The sequence below is a fragment of the Halichoerus grypus genome, chromosome 9 (genome assembly GCF_964656455.1).
Source record: "Halichoerus grypus chromosome 9, mHalGry1.hap1.1, whole genome shotgun sequence".
NCBI classification, from domain to species: Eukaryota; Metazoa; Chordata; class Mammalia; order Carnivora; family Phocidae; genus Halichoerus; species Halichoerus grypus.
The window spans coordinates 102,433,491-102,458,193 of NC_135720.1; the positions used below are offsets into that span (position 1 = coordinate 102,433,491).

The 24,703-nt window shown below is 43.2% G+C and overlaps 1 protein-coding gene across 2 annotated transcripts in view; it reads left to right on the forward strand.

Moving 5' to 3' along the window:
- Positions 1–6,966: 6,966 nt before the first annotated feature.
- ADGRF5 (adhesion G protein-coupled receptor F5) overlaps positions 6,967–24,703 on the forward strand; it is a 101,712-nt gene continuing 83,975 nt past the window's right edge. For both annotated transcript variants that reach the window (XM_078055266.1, XM_078055268.1), the window contains exon 1: positions 6,967–7,183. The gene's annotated coding sequence lies outside the window, so the exon portion shown is untranslated. The remainder of the gene's footprint in view (positions 7,184–24,703) is intronic.

The window sequence follows — 24,703 nt, forward strand, 5'->3', positions numbered from 1 at the left end:
TAAGAACGGGGGTGTAGAAGAACTGAGGCAGACACCCAATGGAAGTGAGGAATAGGAGGTAAAATAGTGTGTCCCCCCCAAATTCAAACTTAGAATCATCTGTTTTGAAATCAGAGCAGTTCCAGATGTAAGCAACACAGGGTGGCAGCTCTTATGGAAACACAGGGTAGTTTGCTAAAGGGCTGTGTCCGCCCTGGCGTGCAGGAGCTCCCAGGAAATGAGAGGCCGGGGTCCAGAACGTGGGCACACAGAAATTACAGAGAGGGATTGCAGAGTCAAGAGTGTGAGCCAGGAGCCAGCCTTCAAAGAACAGTGGAAGAGAGAAGAGTGATGGATGAGTATGGCAGGAATGAAGGGATAACAGGGAGAGGGGAGGATTTGTGCCTGGGGGGCAGGCATGGTGACCAGGAGGACACCCAGAGAGATAAGAAAGGGATCTGGAGGCAGAGGCTCTGGAGAACGGAGGAGGCCTTCAGCCAAGCCTGACCTGTGCTTCCTGCTGGGTCACAGAAATGCCTCAGGGGAAACTAGCCAGGGTGTGGAGATCCAAGCAGGCCTGCCTCCACAGGGGCTGTGACGTCATCACAGTAGTCTCCTGGACCACAAGCTGTTCCCCTCAGTCACATCTTTAAAGAGACCTGGTCTCTGTTTGTTTATTCACTTTTCCATCTGAGATGTTGAATGGCAAGGCTGGAAATGAGTCTGAAACAAGACCCACCCCTTAACTCACAGGAAAGTCAGAGGGTAAAGAAATTGAGGATATTTCCACAAAGCCATAGTTTTCTCCTCTGTCTCTACAACTAGAAAAAAAAAGTCCTCAGTGTATTCTCAACTCACATTGGTTTGTTGCTAAAATTCCCCCAACCAAACCAACCAACCAAACCAAACAGTATTTGTAGTCAGATGCAGAATGCCTACGTTTAATTTTTTAAAACAAGGTCTGCTTTACAACATCCAAATAAAATAATTTCTTTTTCAGACTTCCTAGTACACATACATTTTTAAAGCCAGTTGTTTGGGGGAAGTTTTTAGATATATTCATTGAGGCTCCACAGGTTCACTCATATGGAAGAGCATGCTCAGTAGAGGATGCCGAGCTGTCAGTCAACATGCAGGACCCTGGGATATACCTCCCCTGAAGGGACCCTTGAGGAGACAAGGTTTCATTTCATATGGAAGAAGTGAGCAAATCTGACCTCGAGCCAAGGATAGCAATGCCATTTTTAAAAAATTATTTATTTATGAGAGAGAGAGAGAGAGAGCACAAGCAGGGGGGTGGGGCAGAGAGAGAAGCAGACCATCCCAGGACCCTGGGATCATGACCTCAGCCGAAGGCAGACGTTTAACCGACTGAGCCACCCAGACACTCCAGGCAATGCCATTTCATTCAAGATTAAAGATAATTATGATTTTCTCCAGAGTTCTTCTCCTAATAACTTTTTTCTCCTAACTCAGTTGCAGGTGGAGGCTGTGAAAAGAATGTGTTTAGTCTATGACACTTGAGTAATATTTTAGTGACTTTGCTTTCTTCTCTTTTTAAAAGACAAACTATAGAGAAAAACAATCATCTGTATTATGTGTCATATAAAATTAAATTTACTGATATTTTGCCATTTTTGTTTCTTTTTTTATACCAAAGACACAGAATAACATGAAAAAATCTTGTTTATTCCCTGCTTAGTCCTCTTCCATACCTTCCTTCTTCTGGACTACATTGTGTATTTTTTCATTATTTATCATTTGTACATACGTTTCTTCAACTGCCTTTTTGTACTCTGGCTGGTTTTTTCCCCACTTTTTAAAATATTATTCATCCATGTTGGTACATACAGACCTAAGGCACTATTCCTATAATAATGCTGATTTTTTAATCAATTTCCCAGACTGATTACATGTATGTGTTTCTTTGGATTCTAACTATTAATAATAAAGAGTGATGCAACTGAATATGCTCACTTTTCTGCTTGTATATACAGGCAAGTGTTTTTCTAGAATGCATATAGTGACCAGAATTTTGAACTCTCCTGGATACTGCCAAATTGCTCTCCAAAGTGATTTATCAAATAACACTCAGTGTTGTGAGAGTTCCCAATTCTCCACAAAACATTCAGTAGTGCCTGAGAATTCCTAGTTCCCCTGAACACTCGGACTTAACGTCTTCCTTCCTTCCTTTCTGTCAACACCTATATCTTCTGGGGAGGATTGTGATGGTGGTCTTACTTAAGATGAGCTTTCTTTTTTTCCCAAGAACAATCCTACTGATGTTTCTTGCATATGCTCCTTCTTTGACAGGTTTGGTATAATGGAATACACATTTCCTTTTTATCTCTCCATGAAATACTGGAGGTCACAGAACTCCTTAGTAGTCACCTCTTTGCGCTCCATCTTCAATGACAAATGTGATGAGATAAAACAGCTAGAGAAAAACAGCTAATGGAACAAGACTAGCCTCACCTCTAATGTAGGTGGGGCCAAAGCTGTCAGGACAGATTCTCCCTTCCAAAGGCACAGAGAAAAACAGCTAATGGAACAAGACTAGCCTCACCTCTAATGTAGGTGGGGCCAAAGCTGTCAGGACAGATTCTCCCTTCCAAAGGCACTTGGAACTCCTGCAGAAAGAGCTGCATGTTTGCAGTGAGTGATCTCTGAGCATCTAACAGATCACATTTGTTCTGTTACTTGCCATGACTGTTTATACTTTTCATGATTCCTCCCAAATCAGGAATCATTCTTCTCAGAAAAACATCCGAACTTCCACATCGGGCTGTTAGGTGTGTTATTTTTTCCCCTACAAATAATGGAACTAATAACATTCATTTCTGGAGTAAAATCAAAAAACAAAACAAAACAAAACAAAAGCCTTTATGTTTACTTGCTTATCTGATGCCAAGAATTTTAGGCAGCAGACTGAACTAACTGACCAGACCATTCCTTAAAGATAAATTCTTTTATGCCTTTGATATTACAAATCTACATTGCAGGTTACAGCAATTAAGAAATATAACAAATATTAAAATTAAAGAGAAACCAAATCACACAAATATATTGCTATCTTCTGTTCTTTTCCTGGCAAAGTGCCACAGAGCCCTTTGTTGAAGGGTTTGCTATAGCTGATTGATAGTGAGATATTTCTGGATGGTTGTCTATGCAGCTAGAATTTCTGAAAATACTGTTATTTTTTTTTAAAGATTTTATTTATTTATTTGAGAGAGAGAGCATGAGCAGGGAGGAGGAGCAGGGGGAGAGGGAGAAGCAGGCTTCCCGCTGAGCAGGGAGATCCACTCAGGGCCCGATCTCAGGATCATGACCTGAGCCAAAGGTAGATGCTTAACTGACCGAGACATCCAGGCGCCCCCCTGAAAATACTGTTTTAAAGAACTATTAAATACCTGAAATATATGCCTTTTGCTTATTAAGGTCTTCTCATCTCCAAAGTACTAGTTTCTAAGAGTCCAAACTTTGGCACTTTTACTCTGCCTGGTGAACCCGTGTCCAGCTATGGCTTCCTACGGTCCCATTTGGGGCTTTGCCTGTACTTCTGCCCTCACTGAGATGCTGTACTCTCCTAATTGTTCTGCTGAGGCAGTTCTGTTATTTACTTTGACAGTCAACATGCTTCTTTTATTTTCCGTTTATATTTTACATCTCAGGGAATATATACAACTAAGCAAAATATTGAAGGAAACAGAATTCTGTCACTACAAAGTCCCAATACAACTTACTGTATTCACTGATTGTCACCTGATTCCTGTCAAAAGATCATTTTCCAAAAGGTGAAATCATCACTCTCATACAAATATAAAATGAACCTGTGACAAAGATTTTATTTAACTCCATAATTAATGAAGGGATGATAAGATGTTAAAAGTGGGTCAAAGACAAATCTCAAAAGTAGATAATATTTACTACATAGGCCATCGGGAATACTAAACTGAATTTGCTAATAAATACAAAACTAATATCCTATAGAGAGCTAAAATGTAAGGCTTCGGATAATCATTTCTATGGGGTGGAAATCAACGGTCTTTATTAGAGAAAATTAATTTGTATTTCTGTGAAAGAGAATCATTTGCATTACTATGTATCTGTATCTTTCAGAACTATAAAATAGCCTAGCAAAGATAATGACAGGTATAGACCCTTACAGAGTCAGTTCCTTCCAAAAGGTATGGTAGACGGCACTTGACATTCTGTGACAGTCATCTTTTCCCACTTTAAATAAAGTCTCTCACTATTTTATTTATATTTCTATTTTTTTCTAAGATTTTATTTATTTATTTGAGAGAGCACCCACATAGGGGGAGGGGCAGAGGGAGAGGGAGTGTCCCAAGCAGACTCCCTGCTGAGCACAGAGCCCGACAACGCGGGGCTGGATCCCAGGACCCTGAGATAATGACCTGAGCTGAAACCAAGAGTTGGATGCTTACCTGACTGAGCCACCCAGGTGCCCTGACAATTCTGTTTTTAATGGAAGTAATACTCATTAATTAGAAACAAAACTGAGGCACTAAGAAGAAAATTCATACTATTGGTCTGATACATCTTTCCTTTATTATAGATACATGTGTATATGAAATTTCAATTAATTGCCCCAAACTAGATATTCAAAATCCAGCATATTTAGGTTATTTTTATAGATGTTAGGTTATGGATCTGTTACCGTAGTTTGTACTCTAATCAGACGACATCAGCGGGGGCTTCTCAGACAAATGCAGCCCTTACACATGCACAAAAGGACTTGTTGGTTCAGAGGAACCGCGAGAAACAACCAGAATACACGCTCAGCAATTCTAGTAGAAACACTGCCGTACAAGTGTTCAAAACCATGACAAAAAATGTTTCCAAATCCAAACAAACCTCAGAACTTGATTTGTGTTGTAACAGCAGCACTGTGGCATGTCCCTTGTCCCCCTCATGCCTCTTGATTTTTAGAAAACACGGTTTGGTTTATGAGGGAGCTGAGAAAGGGAGCGTGGAGCCTGTCTTGGGTGCTCGGCTTCTGGATGAAATGGTGGCCTACCCTGTCATTTTCCTGCTGTCCTCTCCGCCCCACTCTTTTCCAGCCTCTGCTGGATCCCTGCGCTTTTTCTCACCTCACCCGTCCTTCCTTGCATCCCTTTCTTGCTCCCGTATTCCCCTCCTGGCCCTCTTTCCTCTTCCTTCTCCCACCCGCATCATCTTCTCTCCCTCTCTCTCCTCGCCTCCAGCATCTTCCCATTTTCCTTCTCCCTTACTAACTTTGCTCCTCCTGCCTGGCCTGTGTAAAGTTCATTTTTCAGAATAGAGGTCATTTCCTCCCCACAATATAGCCCCGTGAGAACGGGGAGGGACAGCACATGACACACTGGCATTTTAACGGATATTGACCAAGAGCACTGCGGTATCACCTGCTCCATTCTGCCAGGGTTTAAACTGTAAAACCTTCATGACGATCTTCTGTTTTCCTCCGAGTCCTATGCGTTTCCCTTTGCCTAAAGGGGGCAGCGTCTCCTGCCGACACGGAACTTGCACGAAGCCCATCCTCCCGGGGCCCTAGGTCCAGGTGGAAGCAGACACAGTCCATGACTTCACCGAGTTTACAGCTCAGCGGCAGGCCGGGGATGGCGGGTGCGTCTTCATCACTTTGAGAGAAGCATGGTCTGCTGAGGAAGAAAAGCAAGGGGGTCCCGGGAATCAGAAAAAAAATGTTAACTGAAGGACTTGAGCTTTGAAGGATTGGGGGGTCGGGGGGGGAGGGCATTCTTCAGAGAATGATTCCCAGCAGTGGGGAAAGGTGGGGGAGGAGGTGAGAAGGGGGCGAGGGTGGTGGTGGGCTTGAGGTGAGGTGAGAGAGGCTGGCCAGCACCCGGTGCTGAAGGGGCTGGAAGCCATGCGGAAGAGTTTGGCCTTGGATCCTAGGTCACAGAGAGATTTTAAGCATGTGAATCATATCATGAGGACTGCATTTGAGAGAAATTGTTCTGAAGGCAGGGAGGAGAACAGATTGGAGGTGAGCCAAAGGTCTACAAAAAGACCACCGGTGTGATATGTTTGTGGTCCAGGCCTGCTCACACCCCCAACCCAGCATTTTCCGCCCCCCTTGCACAAGCTTTTAGGTGCACTGCGTTGGAGCGCTCACCGTCACCTCTCCGGACAAAATGTCGACAGTCCCAGCCTCTTGATAACTCAGCTGGTTAAAACCATGCACCCATAATTCCAACCTTCTTCCTATAGCTTCATGGGTATGCAAGCCATGCAGTTGCATAGAGCCTGTATTAAAAGGGTCCTCATACTTGGTTTAATGTTCTGCTGTCACCATCTTGAAATCCTAACTTGTGGATGAGTGGCCTTGCATTTTCATTTTTTTGCACTGAGTCCCGCAAATTATGGAGGGGGCCCTGCTTCCAGCAATCTACGGATGGTAGCCTGCAGATAACTCTTTCAACCCTAAGGCAAAATGGCCTGAGGACTTCAGCAGTTGTCCCCAGATGAGGCACAGAATGTCACCAGCATTTCCAAAGACAGAAAGGAGAGGGTTTTTCCCTGTGATGGCAAACAGACTCTTCCAGGCCTGCTCTGACCTGCCTTTCTTCAGTGGCTCTGTAACACGACATCTGGACCGTGGCCAGAAAATGCTTCAGCCCAGTGGGAGAGGACGAGGACATCCTTGACTTTTGCAGAGTTAAGCACCTGGAGAAATTTCAGCAAGAAAGCACTTGGTGAAAGGTAAACCTAGCTGGCCCATCAGCTCCCTGTCTGCTGCTCTGCTCATTCACATTTTCATGGGTCTTAGCATGTTTATTCTCCTCTTTCCAGTGACCAAAGGACAAGTTTAAATTTCTTATTTCCTCTAGGGAGCCTGGAGAAAGGCTACAGGCACCAAATACAGGAAATCATGTGGAGAGGATCTCTTATTTATTACGGTTCCCATATTACTTCCCCTCCCCCAGCCTCCGCCCCCACCTCCAGCCACACTGTGTCTTCCAGCTTTTTCCTGCGGCACAGAAGAGAAGGCAGTTCACCTCTGCTCCCTGAGGTCTGTGTGAGCCCTGAGGATCTGAAGTCTGGTCTTGTGAAACCCCACCCTCCTGTGGTTGTGTGACTGAATGGGAGGCCCTTGAGCGTCACCTCACCTAAGAGGTTCTTGGGAAGATCTCCAGTACTGGGCCAAATTTTAGGAGGCTGCAAACCACAGAAGAGAAAGGTAGGTCCCTGAATTATTTTGTTCTGTCTTGATGAGAATCAAGCTGCTCTGAAGTAGATGTGTGTGTCCATATGGCTTCTCTAGTTGGCTGTGGGTTTTCAACATGTGTGTCTTGTTGAGATTTACTGATTACTGGGCTGTGAGAAAAAATTGTGAACAGGGAGGTGACATTTGGGTTTTTTGAATTTGAACATCTTTGGATAAAGAATGCTAACTAGCATGGTATGTAATACATGAAGCCGATTCTTATTTTCTTTGGAGGGCAAATATTAGAAGTTACATGTTTTTGGCTTCTGCATAAGGGGAAAAAGCTTACTGCCTGTTTTTTCTTTTCAAACATAGACCCCTACCATGATTTTTATTTATTTATTTATTTCTGAGGTGTGCTTGTTTTGTTTTGTTTTGTTTGTTTGCTTTTATTTTTTTTTTATTTTATTTATTTATTTGTTTATTTTTTGAGTTAAGAATGTACCAGAGTTCACAGAGGATTTTCTCACAGAAATAGAAATAGGTGTTTCTAATTTGGAGTACCTTCAAGTTATAAGTAAGCAAACAAGCATTCTGTTCAGGATCTGGTGGACTTCCATGTTAATTTTCCATGTTTGAAAATATGAAACAATTGCTCTCTCTGAGGTTTCCTGAAATTAGATGTGAGTAGTGACAATGTCTATTAAGTGATGGCCGAGAGGCTGATTTTATTTATTCTGTTATGATACCTGGCTGCCGGGATGGTGCTCACCCCTTAGCTGGTGGCTTTCGTTGGTCGCTATTGAGAATCAAGATGATACGTCAACTGAGACCTGGAGAGGGGTCAAGGACAAATTTATTCAAATAACAGGACAAATTTCTCTGGATTATTTTTTTGTCTTTTATGTTTGTATTGTTTCATTTTGGTCTTCACAACTAGCCCTTCCTCTGGGAGAAAAGTTTTATGGTGGCTTCACAGAATCTCAGCTAGCTTACAGCCATTTATTGAACATTGGCTATTCCTCCCAAACTTATTTAGTTCAGATGCTCATAATTTCTTGCCACTTATGAATTCTACCTTAACACAGTCTCTCTCCATTCTGTCCTCCATATCCTACTACAGGGTTCTTGGGAAAATGCAATTCTGATCATGTCACTCTCCTCAGTGAAATATGTCCTCTGCATTCCATTGCTTACATCCTTGCTACTTAAAGAGTAGTCTGTTCTGGGACCAGCTGCATCACACATCACTTGGGATCTTGTTAGAGATGCAAATTCTCCATTCCCTTCCCAGACTTAGTGGATCTGTATTTTAATCTCCCCCTCCCCACCCAGGTCCCTGGGGGATTCATATGCATGTTAAAGTTTGAGAAGCCCCAACTTAAGGAAGGCAGACAAGACCTTCTAAGTTTGTCCTTTTTCATCCCATCCAGCCTTACGTCTCACCACCTGTCTTTCTGGCTATACTGAACATCTTCTCTTCCCCAAGATGTGAGACTTCTAATGCCTACCTACATCTCTGTGTGCTGTTCTCCCTGTTTAGGAGGCCACCATTCATCTTCTCCCCCCAACTTCCATTGCAGCCTGACTAGTTACCTCTTTATCCCTTCATTCAGTCTACCTCAGACCAAGGGTCTCTCAAGTCTATGCTTTATGGCACTTGGTGAAATACTTCTGTCATAGCCCTTAGCACATTATATTATGACTGCTATGCTTATTTTCATCTGTGAGGGTTACTGGGCTTTTATTTCTGAATCTAGAGCTCTTGAAGCAATGCCAGGTGCACAGCATGTGCTCAATCAGTGTTTATTGAATTCATGAAGAAATGAATGAACAAATGAATGGATATATTGACTAAAGAGCCCAAATTAATTACCAGACTGAGATCTATAGTTGGAAGTTTTCCAAGGAGATTGCCAATCCTCATAATATTTTCCCAGACTGTCTTTTATGAGACTTCGTTGGATTTTTTTCACCAAGTATTTTGAGTACTCATTGTATGCCATACCTTTCAGAGTCTATTTTTTTTCAGAGAGAGAGAGCACACACGTGAGTGGGGGTGGAGGGAGCAGAGAGAGGGAGAGAGAGAATCTTAAGTAGGATCCATGCTCAGCATGGAACCCAGTGTGGGTCTTGATCTCATGACCCTGAGATCATGACCTGAGCCAAAATCAAGAGTTGGACGCTTAACCAACTGAGCCACCAGGCACCCCCAGAATCTATTTCTTTATGGGTAGCCTCTCCCATTAGGTGTTTCTCGACCAGTGCCCCTCCTGTCCACCACTCTAAGTCAGAGACTTACTCATTTTTCAGCAACTATGTACCGAGAACCTGACACATACCAGACACTGTGCTATGTGGTTGGGGTATGATGGCAAATGACACAGATGTGAGTACTGCCTCCATGAAGCTCCCCTTACACAGAACACATTCTTTATCATCCTCTATCCCTCTTCTCCCTAAAAGGTGTTAAGGAAGACTGAAGTCTGATCTCTAACAAATATTGGCACATCCAGGTAAAGGCATTGGGCACTAGAAGGGAGTGTGATTTAGCAGAAAGAAAGTTGGATTGTACTTTGGGGCCCCGATTTAGTCCTGTACCTGGAACTCACTAGCCATGTGAATGAGGGTGGGGCCAGGTCTGTTCTCTGAACTTTTATTTTTCTCTAATGATGAGCAAGATACAGAGCTATAAGGAAGAGAAGCTCCTGCCTTCATGAGCACATAGAGAAGATGATGTCTAAGGAGTCTCTGCACTCACCTTCTCTCATGCTGCATGGTTATTTGAAAGGCACTGCTGTGTAGTACTGAGTCAAGCTGACAAAGAAGAGATCTTAAGGGAGTCATCGCATCATTCTGCCAAGTGCTCAGCCAGCAAGCACAGTGTGGCAAAGGCTCCTAGGGAGCAGTGCCCTGCAGCGTGAAGAGACCCACTTGACATTAGCTGTTGGGTATAGAGCTGGTTGAAGTAAGGCAGCTAAGGAAAGAGACTGTGTCATCCTCAGGCAATCTCTGTCTTTGGAAAGCAGCCAGAAGAAGGGAAGAATGCAGCTCTACCAAGTAGTACAGGACAAATCTAAAAGCTTCACGACATATAGCCAGTCCCTGACCCTCACTGTGGCAGAGCTACAAAGATTTCTTTTTTCCTTTTCCACCTAAAGATTTGTGTCTTAACCAGATGTCACCTAGAACCAAATGTTGGGCAGGGCGTGGTATACGTTGTCCCCATGCTTGGTGCACCCATGGGGCGCATGGACAGCTGGGAGGAAACCAATACCTTCTCTTTGTTCTCCAGACACAACCCACCAGCTTAGTCTGAAGCAAACTGCTTGGGCAATCCCGGGTAATGACTCTTTCCATCTTCAAGCCCTCCTGTCTTGCTCCCTCATCATCTGGAGCTTCCAAAGGAAATGCACCCTAGACCTCCTGGATTCCTTCTTGCTTCCTGTTACTCATGTATCTCTTTGCCTCCATACTTCCTGCACACCCACCTTGTCGATAGTCGCCTTTAAGCAGCCAGTGTTTTCTGCTGGTCATTTCCTAACCTTTCAAATTAACATTAATCTCTATTAGTAAGCACAAGTTGTAGCAACAAAAGGGAGGTCAGCCTGCATATGAGGTTTCTAATGACCTCCTGCCAATCTCACAATGTACCTGAGATCAACCTTGGCTGTATCTGGTCAACATTTATTTTTTAATCAGAGGCATGGGGTGGGCTAGAGAGAGGCAGACCTGGTTTTGAATCTTCATTCTGCCACTTCCTTTCATAAGTAGCTGTATCTTGCCAAGTCTTGGTTTCATTTCTGGAAATGCAGATAATCTTTAGCACACAAGGTTGTAGAGATTAATTAGCTTCAGTACCTAATGTGTTGCCTCAAGACCTACATCAGCTCTTAAAAGAGGAGGCTGGCCAACATGGTGAAAATGAGAAAATTGTCATTTGCAGACTCGTTGAAAGAATCAGGAGGTATTTGAAGTAAAAAGTTGGTCTCGTAGCCCATGGAAGTTGCCTTCAAATATTTAAAGATTGCTCCGTGTGGGAAAAGAAGTCAACAGAAGATTGATGAGTGGAAATTATAGGGTAACAGGTTTTAGTTCAATGTGTGGAAGGATTTACCCACCATCGGGACTGTCTAAAACCGGGTGAGCTGCCTTGCGGTGTGGTGAACGCCCTGTCCCAGGCAGTGTGCCAGCACCCTGCTAGCCCATGGCCGGGGTGTTCCCGAAGGGATGCCCGCACTGGGTGGAGTCCGGGTGATGACCTCTAGGTCCTTCCCGCTCAAAGCTACCAGGAGTCTTGTGATGTCAGGTTCCCAACCCAAACCACCAAAGGAGGGTTACAAAAAAAAAAATCATCAGGCTGTAGAGTGATTGTAGCTGCATTTGTACGAGTGTGCCCAACGTATCTGCAGCGATCATTTCTAAATAGGGTCTTTGCCACAACAATAGAGCTACAGTGGACTTCCAGGAAAAGCAAAAAAGAAATGAGAACAATGAGGTGGGAAAAGTTCACCCCAAACCACTCTTCTTGGGTTACTCTTTAACTAGATTGTGGGTTCCTTCTTGTGCGGCAAACACGTTCTTATTTGATGGAAAATTGCCACATTTTGGTACATGTTCTACCAAACTAGGTTCAGGCAAGTAACAGCAAGACTCAGAGCTTTGTAACTCTATGGATATGTATTCTTAGCTATTCAGAAATCTAATTTTTATTTTTATTTTATTTATTTATTTATTTATTTATTTATTTATTTAAAGATTTTATTTATTTGACAGAGAGAGACACAGTGAGAGAAGGAACACAGCAGGAAGAGAGGGAGAGGGAGAAGCAGGCTTCCCGCCGAGCAGGGAGCCCAATGTGGGGCTCGATCCCAGGACCCTGGGACCATGACCTGAGCTGAAGGCAGACGCTTAACGACTGAGCCACCCAGGCGCCCCAGAAATCTAATTTTTAAAAGTGCAAAATAAATGGTGCTACTCTCCTCTAAATCGCAGGGACCATGAGCGGGATACATGATTCTTGTGGAGAGAGGAGAGCTGGCTGGGACTGTCTGCCAGCTCTGAGTTGAGGTCTTCAGCCATCATTCCCATGCACCTTTCCTTTTCTGCTAAATGAGCTACGTTGATCACAGCCTCTCTGCCAGTTCAGGACCTGGAGACTTAGAGTAGGGAGAATTTAGCTCAGGTGGGTCCTAGGTGCGTCATCTATTGCTGGGCTACCCCGGGCTTCTTTGCTAATAATTTAGCCTTCTGGACTCAGAAGAACTGGCTGATCGTGTGTTTTTGAAACCTCACATCTTCTGCAGTCGCTTGGGCAACAAGTCGGTATGCCATGCTCGCTTCAGTCTTGTTTTAGAATCCCAGAGCAGAAGAGCAGTGGTCGTTTCCACAGAAATGGGTATCAGCAAATGCTACATTTTGTCAAAGCCAACCGAAACTGTGATATATTTTATTCTCCAGGTTTACTTACCTAGGCTTGTTCTCTTAAAAACAAAGTTTAAAAAAATCCATTTGAAATATAGTCAACTGTGCATGGCAAAATCATAGAAACCCATGCAGACCAGTATGTTTATTTTTAGATGCACATCAGCTTGGCCAGCATAGCAAAGCAACTGTCTAATGTCCAAACTATGGCCCTGGGAATTTCCTCTAACAAAGCTGTGTTTCCGTGCATTGTTACAGTACAAAGGGCAGGAGGCCTGAGTGGAAGGCTCATGGTAACCCCGCCCAGAGAGAGATCTGGAACCTGTCATTCCCTCAGTCTACATGGTCCTGAGTGCCGGGGTCAACATGGAGGTCGCCCGCCAGCTCTGGGCAGATGCAAATGAGTAGACATGTATGATTATTTCATCTAAAAATATCCTGGAGACCAGTGATGGCATTTCAAAAATAAAAGCTCAGCTTTCTATTGACAGCCAAGGATCTAATCCTCACCCGTGCCGTGAAGTGGATTCTGTTCTAACCCAGAAACAGGGATGTCATTCAAAGATCCTGCATTTGACCACAATTATTAAAGGGGTTGTCAAGCATTTTATAGTATAAAAACATCCATTGACATACATACAGCCACACACACACACACACACACACACACACACACACACACACACACACAGAGAGCAGGTATCAGACATTTATCTGAATCTCCCGGATCTTTGCTATTATCCTAGGTCAGTATCTGTTCCTTGATTTATTTATCTAAGAAATGGGTGCGACAAACCTCATGTCCTATTAGTTTTGGGGAGAAATAGGTACAATATTACAAATAAACTGACTCAAACTAGACTTCTGCGAAAAGTTTTGCATTTGGGACCTAATATGCTTTGAGCACCTTACAAGAAATTACTGTCAAAATATTTACCATTAAGTCTCTGGGGATTTTCGTTGTTGTTGTTTTGGGGGTTGCTTTTTTGTTTTTGTTTGTTTGATCTTTTATTATTATTATTTTTTTTTGCCACTGCAGAAAAAGAAGCCTAATCTGTTACTTTATTGGCAGATTTGCTCATTGAGTTGTCTTGTCTTTGTCAAGCTGTCCCTACCACTGGGGAAGGTTACTGCATCAGTACTCAAGGTTGCAACACTCAGGGCTGTATCTGGGGGTCACTGTGGAAGATGAAGGGGTAGGTGTCAGGTCAGCATGTGGCGGCCCCTACCCACTGTGTGTAGGGTCTGCGACCTGCATTCCAGCAGCCCTGTGTGGGGTTGGGGCCCCTGCACGACCAAAGGCCCGAGGAACCAGGGGACTGCCCTTACACATGGCAGGCCTGAGCTGGGACTGTGGGACTCTGCTAGTAGGTGGATGTCCAGCCCCCTTCAGGTCTGCAGATGCAGGAAAAGGTGTTCTAGCCCTTTGGTGAAAATGCGAGAATGTTGTTAAAAACGCCTTTATGGATTGTTTTGTTTGCAAGTGTTTATTATCAGACACCCCTCAGGGGTTCACAGGGCAGGTTGCGAATGTCCGAAGTAGGGCCTGGGAATTTCCTTCTACTAAGGCCCTGCTTCCTCTCTTTGTTAGTCCTCAGAGAACAAGTGGAAGCATTACTAGACATCCTGACTTAACCCTTTCTCCTGTCCACCACTCCCGTGTCCCCACATCACAGAACAATCACACTTCCAGCCTGTTAAGAAGCAGAGAGATTTCGGGGTGTGTGCATTTGCAGATTTATGTGTGTGTGCATGTATGTGTGTGTGTGTGTGTGTGTGTGTGTTGGTGAGGAAGAAATAGATAATAAAGCATAAAGCATGGCATTTTAAAAGCTTTCATTCAGTATCATAACATGCACCTAATTGTGGTTTAGACCAGGAAAAATTTGTACTTTCTTTACTATATATGCTTTCCTATGAAAAAGGCTGACCCAGTTTTAGTTCCCTGTCCCAGGGCAGGACACTTCTAGAATGATAGTTGGTGTTCTCATTTGGGATCCACTTATTGCTTAACGTGGGGCACCATGAGTTGAAGATCTTCTAATCAACCCAGTGGTTTATTGACCTTATGCTACATACTTAAACTCTACTGGGCACCAAGGGGAAACAGAAGTTCTGCCTGCAAGAAACGTCAAGAATATATAACATTTACACATATATACAGACACACACTCATGCGTTATAAGTGAGGATGCAAAGAAGCCAGATAACTGTATAGTCTAAGTCTGGGCCGATCAGAAGAGATACATGAACCCTCACCTGGCTGGAGACTCTAATATCCCCAAGAGACATTTTCACAGTGTCTGCACTGTCCACAAATCTCCAAGCACCAGCATGACTGAGTGCATGAATGCACATAGACACACGTACATGCAATCGTGCACACACACACACACACACATCACTCCCAGGAGAGACCTTTGCCTTCCCAGAGGAAATAACTCCCTTGCTTTCTCACACCAACTCCACGAAAGGATCAGCTTCAACACCATCTCTTCCTCCTCTTTCCTGTCTGAAGAGATGACCTTTCCCACATCCAGAGCTCAGCTCTCCTCGCCATCCACGCACCCCCTTCCCCTATGATCCTCTGTCTTGTTTCTCATATTCCTCATATCAGTGAGATCATATGATAATTGTCTTTCTCTGAATGACTTATTTCGCCTAGCATAATACCCTCTAGTTCCATCCACGTCATTGCAAATGGCAAGATTTCATTTTTTTTGATAGCTGCATAATATTCCATTGTATATATATATACACCACATCTTCTTTATCCATTCATCTGTTGATGGATATCTAGGCTTTTTCCATAGTTTGGCTATTGTGGACATTGTTGCTATAAACATTGGGGTGCATGTGGTCCTTCAGATCACTACATTTGTATCTTTGCAGTAAGTACCCAGTAGTACAATTGCTGGATCGTACGGTAGCTCTATTTTCAACTTTTTGAGGAACTTCCATACTGTTTTCCAGAGTGGCTGCACCAGCTTGCATTCCCACCAACAGTGTAGGAGGGTTCCCCTTTCTTCGCATCCTCGTCAACATCTGTCATTTCCCGACTTGTTAATTTTAGCCCTTCTGACTGCTGTGAGGTGGTATCTCATTGAGGTTTTGATTTGGATTTCCCTGATGCTGAGCGATGTTGAGCACTTTTTCATGTGTCTGTTGGCCATTTGGATGTCTTCTTTGTAGAAATGTCCGTTCATGTCTTCTGCCCATTTCTTGATTGGATTCTTTGTTCTTTCGGTGTTGAGTTTGATAAGTTCTTTATAGATTTTGGATACTAGCCCTTTATCTGATGTGTCATTTGCAAATATCTTCTCCCATTCTGTCGGTTGTCTTTTGGTTTTGTTGACTGTTTCCTTCGCTGTGCAAAAGCTTTTTATCTTGATGAAGTCTCAATGGTTCATTTTTGCCCTTGCTTCCCTTGCCTTTGGTGATGTTTCTAGGAAGAAGCTGCTGCGGCTGAGGTTGAAGAGGTTGCTGCCTGTGTTCTCCTCAAGGATTTTGATGGATTCCTGTCTCACATTTAGGTCTTTCATCCATTTTGAATCTGTTTTTGTGTGTGGTGTAAGGAAATTGTACAGTTTTATTCTTCTGCATGTGGCTGTCCAATTTTCCCAACACCATTTGTTGAAGAGACCGTCTTTTTTCCATTGGACATTCTTTCTTGCTTTGTCGAAGATTAGTTGACCATAGAGTTGAGGGTCCATTTCTGGGCTCTCTATTCTGTTCCATTGATCTATGTGTCTGTTTTTGTGCCAGTACCATACTGTCTTGATGATGACAGCTTTGTAATAGAGCTTGGAGTCCGGAATTGTGATGCCGCCAGCTTTGCTTTTCTTTTTCAACATTCCTTTGGCTATTTGGGGTCTTTCCTGGATCCGTACAAATTTTAGGATTACTTGTTCCATTTCTTTGAAAAAATTTGATGGTATTTTGATAGGGATTGCACTAAATGTGTAGATTGCTCTAGGTAGCATAGACATTTTCACAATATTTGTTCTTCCAATCCATGAGCATGGAACGTTTTTCCATTTCTGTGTGTCTTCCTCAATTTCTTTCATGAGTATTCTGTAGTTTTCTGAGTACAGATTCTTTGCCTCTTTGGTTAGATTTATTCCTAGGTATCTTAATGGTTTTGGGTGCAATTGTAAATGGGATCGACTCCTTAATTTCTCTTTCTTCTGTCTTGTTGTTGGTGTATAGGAATGCCACTGATTTCTGTGCATTGATTTTATATCCTGCCACTTTCCTGAATTCCTGTATGAGTTCTAGCAGTTTTGGGGTGGAGTCTTTTGGGTTTTCCACATAAAGTATCATATCATCTGCAAAGAGTGAGAGTTTGACTTCTTTGCCAATTTGGATGCCTTTTATTTCTTTTTGTTGTCTGATTGTGGTGGCTAGGACTTCTAATACTATGTTGAATAGCAGTGGTGATAGTGGACATCCCTGCCATGTTCCTGACCTTAGGGAGAAAGCTCTCAGTTTTTCCCCATTGAGAATGATATTCACTGTGGGTTTTTCATAGATGGCTTTTATGATATTGAGGTATGTACCCTCTATCCCTATACTCTGAAGAGTTTTGATCAAGAAAGGATGCTGTACTTTGTCAAATGCTTTTTCTGCATCTATTGAGAGGATCATATGGTTCTTGTTCTTTCTTTTATTAATGTGATTGTATCACATTGATTTGCGGATGTTGAGCCAACCTTGCAGCCCAGGAATAAATCCCACTTGGTCATGGTGAATAATCCTTTTAATGTACTGTTGGATCCTATTGGCTATTATTTGGTGAGAATTTTTGCGTCCATGTTCATCAGGGATATTGGTCCCTGGTAATTGGTAATTCTCCTTTTTGATGGGGTCTTTATCTGGTTTTGGGATCAAGGTGATGCTGGCCTCATAAAATGAGTTTGGAACTTTTCCTTCCATTTCTACTTTTTGGAACAGTTTCAGAAAAATAGGTATTAATTCTTCTTTGAATGTTTGGTAGAATTCCCCTGGGAAGCCATCTGGCCCTGGGCTCTTGTTTGTTGGGAGATTTTTAATTACTGCTTCCATTTCCTTACTGGTTATGGGTCTGTTCAGGTTTTCTATTTCTTCCTGGTTCAGTTTTGGTAGTTTATATGTCTATAGGAATGCATCTTTTTCTTCCAGATTATCTAATTTGCTGACATATAGTTGCTCATAATATGTTCTTATAATTGTGGTATTTCTTTGGTGTTGGTTATGATCTCTCCTCTTTCACTCATGATTTTATTTATTTGGGTCCTTTCTCTTTTCTTTATGATAAGTCTTGCCAGGGGTTTATCAATCTCATTCATTCTTTCAAAGAACAAGCTCCTAGTTTCGTTGATCTGTTCTACTGTTCTATTGGTTTCTATTTCACTGATTTCTGCTCTGATCTTTATTATTTCTCTTCTCCTGCTGGGTTTAGGCTTTATTTGCTGTGCTTTCTCCAGCTCCTTTAGGTGTAGGTTAGGTTGTGTATTTGAGACCTTTCTTGTTTCTTGAGCAGAGCCAATTTTAAATGTCACCCAATGACTTCCTTTTGAGGGCCCCCCATCCATGTGCAGAACTCACCTCTCTTCTGGCTGTTCTCACAACACTTCCCCAAGCCTCTGTTAGAGGCCTTGTGTATTTGTATTCACAGCAATTGCTCACATGTACGTTCTCCCTGGAGGCAGGGATGCCATCTTATTCATCTTTGTATTCCTAGCCCCTGGCATGGTACCTGGCACAGCAGGTTTTCAATCAATGTTTGATAAAAAATTGGGAATGTAAAAGTATCCTTTCACAGACATTTTGGTAAGCTTATCCCTGAGCTTGAATAACAACTGTACTGTTTTGCAATGGATGTCTTAGGAAGCTTTGATTTTAATATAATTTTTAAAAATATTTATTTATTTATTTGAGAGAGAGAGGAGGGGAGGGGCAGAGGAAGAGGGAGAGAGAGAATCTCCAGCAAACTCTTCTTTGAGTGTGGAGCACAATGCAGGTCTCAATCCCAGGACCCCGAGATCATGACCTGAGCTGAAATCAAGTGTCGGACACTCAATCGACTGAGCCACCCAGGTGCCCCTGATTTTAATGTAATTTTTAAAGCTAAGCTATGCACATTTAGAACACTAACAATACTTCACTTTTTCCAAAAATTGAAATCACAATTCTTAACACTTCCTATTTGAGTTTTTAATCCCTGTTTAAATGACAACTTGGACTTCACGTTGAATTTAAATTTCCCCTCAGGGAGAATTTCTGAATGTGTCATGAATAACAGTGTATTTTCACGCACCCGAAATGGGGTGGCTGTGTTGGCGCAGGACTGATAGTTTGTCAAGGTCGCCACTTCACTGGGAAGCTGGCGTTACATAAACTGCTCCTGCAGATCACTGGAAGCCAGAGTTTGGCTTGCAAAGGTGTCTGCAGGAGGACTGTGGAGGCCACAGCAGAAGGAGCCTGAGCCCTGAGTCAGCGCAGAATCCAGCTGACCTGCTGTCTTCCAGGGGCGTGCAGGGCAGGACAGCGCTTCTAAGGCAGAGCCTGAGGCTCACCCAGCTCTGCATCCTCCCTGAGGCCAGGAAGAGAGAATGGGTGAACTGCTCTTTATTTTGAAGAATCTCATCCCTTTAAAATCCCCATGTTGGGTTTTTGTGATAACGTGTGTAAAATATTAGCACAGGAGAACTAACCACTGCCTGCAGACAAACGGACTGGAGCACTGATCAAAATGCTGATTGCCAGGCTCCACCTGGACCTCGTCCCACCTGTGTGTGCAGACAGGTGGGCATGGGGTAGGGAAGGGGCCAGTCTGTAGAGTACGGGCTTTTCAAACAGCACGTGAGATGGTGCTTCCAAGGTCTGATGCACACTGAGCTGTGCGTAAGTCACAATATTTAGAAAATATCTGCCAGCTTGTGTTGAGAAAAGTTACACTGGTGGAGTAAGGGGCCCCTCCCTGCATTCCTCTGGGTAGGTTAATAGTTTTGCCACCTGGACTCATCTTTGCAGGGACCGTCTTCCTGCCAAAGTTGTAACCCTTCTCTGAGCCACACATTTGGAGGAGAATCCTACACAGCTTTGTACCATCGCTCACACCATCATGTGTTTAACTCTTGGTGGGTTTATGTCTGGGCACCTTGTCTCAGAGCACAGTAGAGTGCAGTGACAGGAGCTGGGTTCGGGGTTCAGATTCTGCCTCAAATTCTTCAATTTGTTTGCCCTCCAATCTGTATAGTTTTTAAACGAGGCAAGGCAAATTGATGGGCTGTTCTAAGCCTCCCTCTCTCAGATGGGAATAACTAAGTAGTTCATAGATTGTTGTGAAAATTAAATGACACCGTGCATGAACAATTTCTTAAAAAGCACTCAGCCTAGACCCTGTGGCGGAGTTGGTTCTCCCCCAGAGACAGCAATTAATAATAACAACAAAAAATATCATCGGCACCAGCAACTGAGGAACAGAGAGATTAAATAATTTGCCCAAATTTACCTAGCTAGTAAGTGGTAGAACTTGGACTTGAACCCAGGTACTCTGGTGCCAGAGCCCATGCTCTTAACCTCTTATAGCACCTCTGATCCTGTGCCATCTCGATGATTCATTCATAACAAACATTGAGCACAAGCCTACTCTGTGCCCAACACTGTGCTAGGTGCCAAGCACTCCACAATAGACAGATGGAGTCCTGCTTTGGGGGTGAGAGTGGAGAAAAGGGGATCACAAATAGACCATTCCAGCGCAGTTCAGTAAGGGCTTTGACAGAGGGCAGTGAGGGGCAGAGGTGTGCACACAACTAGAGGGAGTCAGAGGTGGCCTCTTGCAGAGAATGACCTTGACTTGGACCTTGAAGGACAATGGGAGTTAGACAAGTGAAAATGGAGGAAGGAAGCTGTTCTGGGCAGAGGCTGGAGAACACAGTGCTTGCAGGGCACTGAGGAGGCTCAAAGGGAGAGAGGAAGATAAGGACAAAGTAGCAGAGGGAGGTGAAGTTGGATAGGTAGGCAGAAGCCCTAACGATTAAGGCTTTTAGCTGAAGGCAATTGTGTCATTTTGAGACCAGGAGAGACTCTCCATGAACTAAGCCAGCAGCTCCCCTATCTGTCAATGTTTCTCTAAATATACACGGAGCTTTTGATTCAACAGACCTAGGCCTGGGGACCAGGCAACAGTATTTTTCTCAAAAAAAAATCATGCTCTATCTCAGTGGTTATTAAACTTTTGTGTGCCTCAGAATCACCTCTGGAGAGCTTGTTTTAACACTGATCACTGGGCCCACCCCCAGGACTTTAGAACCTGGAGGTCTGGGTGGTCTCAAGAATTGGAATTTCTAGCAAATTCCTGGGTGGTGTTTGTGCTACTGGTCTGTGGTCCTGCAGAGCAGAATTTATGATCATATAGCCAAGAACTTAGACCAAATTATTTATTTGTGTGATTCTTTTTTTTAAATTTTTTTATTTAAATTCAATTTAGTTAACATATAGTGTTTTATTAGTTTCAGAGGTAGAGTTTAGTGATTCATCAGTTGCATATAACACCCAGTGCTCATCACATCACATGCCCTCCTTAATGTCTATCACCCAGCTACCCCATCTCCCCACCCCTTCCCCTCCAGCAACCCTCAGTTCCTTCCCTATAGTTAAGAGTCTTTTAATGGTTTGCCTCCCTCTCTGTTTTCATCTTGTTTTATTTTTCCTTCCCTTCCCCTATGTTCATTTGTTTTGTGTGATTCTTTTTTTTTTTAAGGAAAGGTTTTTTTTTTTTTTAAAGACTTTATTCATTTATTTGTCAGAGAGAGAGAGAGAGAGCACACGTGCACGCACACAAGCAGGGGGAGCGGCAGGCAGAGGGAGAGGGAGAAGCAGGCTCCCCACTGAGCAAGGAGCCCAACGCGGGACTTGGTCCCAGGACCCTGGGATCGAGACCCGAGCGAAAGCAGACGCTTAACGAACTGAGCCACCCAGGCGTCCTTGTTTTGTGTGATTCTTAAGCTGCATTAAATTTTGAAAATTCCTGTAAGGAAGAATGACTAAATCTCTTACTTTCTTTTCTCTAATGCTCCTTTAACTTGTGAATATTTCTGTAGTTGAAGAAAATTTAATCCAAATATTCCCGAAATTCTGTTTGATTTTGATCTGTAAGTGGTCAAAATATGGTGACTTGTAGGTTTCATTGGAATTTCAAAAATCAACCCTTTGAAACTTCTGTTTGCAAAGCAGGAAGTCACTGTTGTCCAGAGCAAACACTTACGTTAAGGGTTTGCCCCTTTGGAGGGCTTTAGAGCCTCAGCTTTTTTTCTTTTTTTCTCTACCTTTTAAAACAGTTTGAATCTGAGTCTTTACGGAATGGGCTATGAATGTGGAAATAGGTGATTGGTGTCTCTGAGTGCGGCCGGCTGGTTAAGGCCAACATATATCCCAATGGTTGTTATTTCCTCCTTGATAGATAAGGCAGGAAGAAGCTGGGAAATGCAGTCACCTCAAACAAGGGAGGAGTGAAAGGATGGTTGGAGAAGAAAGGATCCTGGAAGCTTCATGTTCCTTTTTGCTTACCAAAAAAAAAAAAAAATCTACCTTTTTAAATGTCATGGTCATAAACATAATTTTTCATAGCAAAGATTTAGAAGAAAAAGATTGATGTGATAAATAGCAACTGGCCAAATTAACAATTATTAACATGAGTGATGGATCAAAGTGAGGCTCCCAGGAGCAGAAATAAATTCAAATCACAAAAAAACAAGTTTATGTGAGGGTTTGATGACCCATCCAGTAGTTTAAATTCCTCTATCTATGGTGTTAAGATAAAGAAACACCATTCTGAATATCTGGGAGCATCTGGACATCCTCATTCATCCAAAGCAGATTCAATTCCATTAACAGTCTCTGTTGCGTTATAGAAGAAATGGGCTAAACATACATTTTAGGATTTTTTCGATACTATCCAATTTTGCCCCTTAGTTTACCAATGAAATAAATTAGTGGAGCTCTGCATTCCATATCCTCACAACAAAATTCAACATTTAATGAAAGTCACCTTTGAGGGGTGCCTGGGTACCTCAGTCGTTAAGCGTCTGCCTTCAGCTCTGGTCATGATCCCAGGGTCCTGGGATCAAGCCCCGCATCAGGCTCCCTGCTCCGTGGGGGCTTGCTTCTCCCTCTCCCACTCCTCTGCTTGTGCTTGCACTCTCTTTCTATATCTCTCTCTGTCAAATAAATAAATAAAATCTTAAAAAAAAAAAGAAAGTCACCTTTGAGTTTTGAAACGATGAGTTCAAAGAGAAGTTACTAAAAATAATTGAAATTAACAGTAATTGTATAAAAAGGAAATAAGCAGAAAATGACTTTCATTGAGCCCAAGAAACAATACATTTGTATTAACTTGCTCTTTCCCCTCATTTATTTAATTTCCACATAGGGATTTTAGTTGAAGTCCCCCAAATTTATCAATTTGGTTACTGCTCAGTTGCTCTGAGCCTCCACAAGCTCACGGGGCAGCCAGTGCCCTCCCATTTCCTGATGTCCCCATCACACCTTTGAGCTACCTCGGTTCCAGCCCCTAGAAGCATTCAATCCAGACAGTTGGAGCTTGACCAGTCAACACCTATTAAAGCAAAACTTCCACCCCTACAGGTAGAAAAGATTCACATATACACACACACACACGCACACACACACTTTAATGCCTTTACTCTGCTTTATGTTGCTACATAGCATTTTTGCTCATCTGATATATATTTAACTTATTTGCTTATTGTCTATATTACTGGCAGAAATGACGGTGTCAAACACTAACTGAACAACTGTAGGCAGTTAAGTCAACAGGGCATGAGCAGGCATGAAGAAGCCCGTGGTTGCCTCCCCCAGGGCACAGAGAGGCAAGAAGGTTGATGTTGGGGTGTCAGAGGAGCCTGGCAAGATCTGCTGCTGGGGTAGAAGGAGTTCGCCAGAACTGGGGGGAGAGTGGAGGAACACAGCCACCACCCAAACCGCAGCCTGGAAGGAAGAGAGGAAGCAAATACCTGGCTCCCTGTTCTTTCCATCCTGCAGTCTCCTGCTGGGATCTCCCACCTTCCCATTCTTCTCATCGCCCTCCAAGATGACAAGGCCCTGTAGGATGTGGGTTCAGCCTCCTGGGCACAGAGCAGGGGAGAGAACCCCAACTAGAATATAAACTCCTAGGGGACAGTTGTTTTAGTTACTGCTTATCTCCAGGGGGTAGGGTAGTGTCTGGAGCATTGGTTTTCATCAGTATTTGCTGAATGAATGAATGATGCATGGCTTAGAAGAAGAAACATACGAAAAGAGGATTTGAGTAACATAGAGTGTATGAGGCAAATCCACATACCATTGCTATTATCATATTTAAATCCATCCTTGCTCATAATGCCTTCATGGGAAGGGATATTTTGAGGGGCAGGCAGACCTGGAAGAAAAGAATGAGAGGATACCTGGCATCTGATCTCACACATATTATACTAGTAAGTTATCCAGAAGTTCACTTTATACATTTCTAAAATCTTGCTCACCACACTGCTGGGTTTGACGAATGATAGATGGCCCCCAGTGCTGTCCAAACAGCAGCACAACTACCACGGTCTGAAGGCGGTGCTCTGGGATCCACAGATGCTAGAGTCCAGGGAGGTTTCGGCCCCCAGACAACCCCACCCCAGTAAGGACACGGGGCCTCGGACACGAGGCAATTCTGGGTTCCATCCTCTCCAGATCAGCTCTGAAACGGAGTTTCTTTTCTCTCTCTCTCTCTCTTTTTTATAATTTAAATTCAATTAGCCAACTTATAGTACATCATTAGTTTCAGATGTAGAGTTCAATAATTTATCAGTTGCATGTAACACCCAGTGATCATTACATCACATACCCCCCTTAATGCTCATCACCCAGTTATCCCATCCCCCCACCTCCTCCCCTCCAGCAACCCTCAGTTTGTTTCCTATAGTCAAGACTCTCTCATGATTTCTCTCCCTCTCTGATGGCTTCCCATCAGTTTTCCCTCCCTTCCCCTATGGTCCTCTGGGCTATTTCTTATATTCCACATATGAGTGAAAGCATGTGATAATTGTCTTTCTCTGCTTGACTTGTTTAGCATAATACCCTCCAGTTCCATTCATGTAG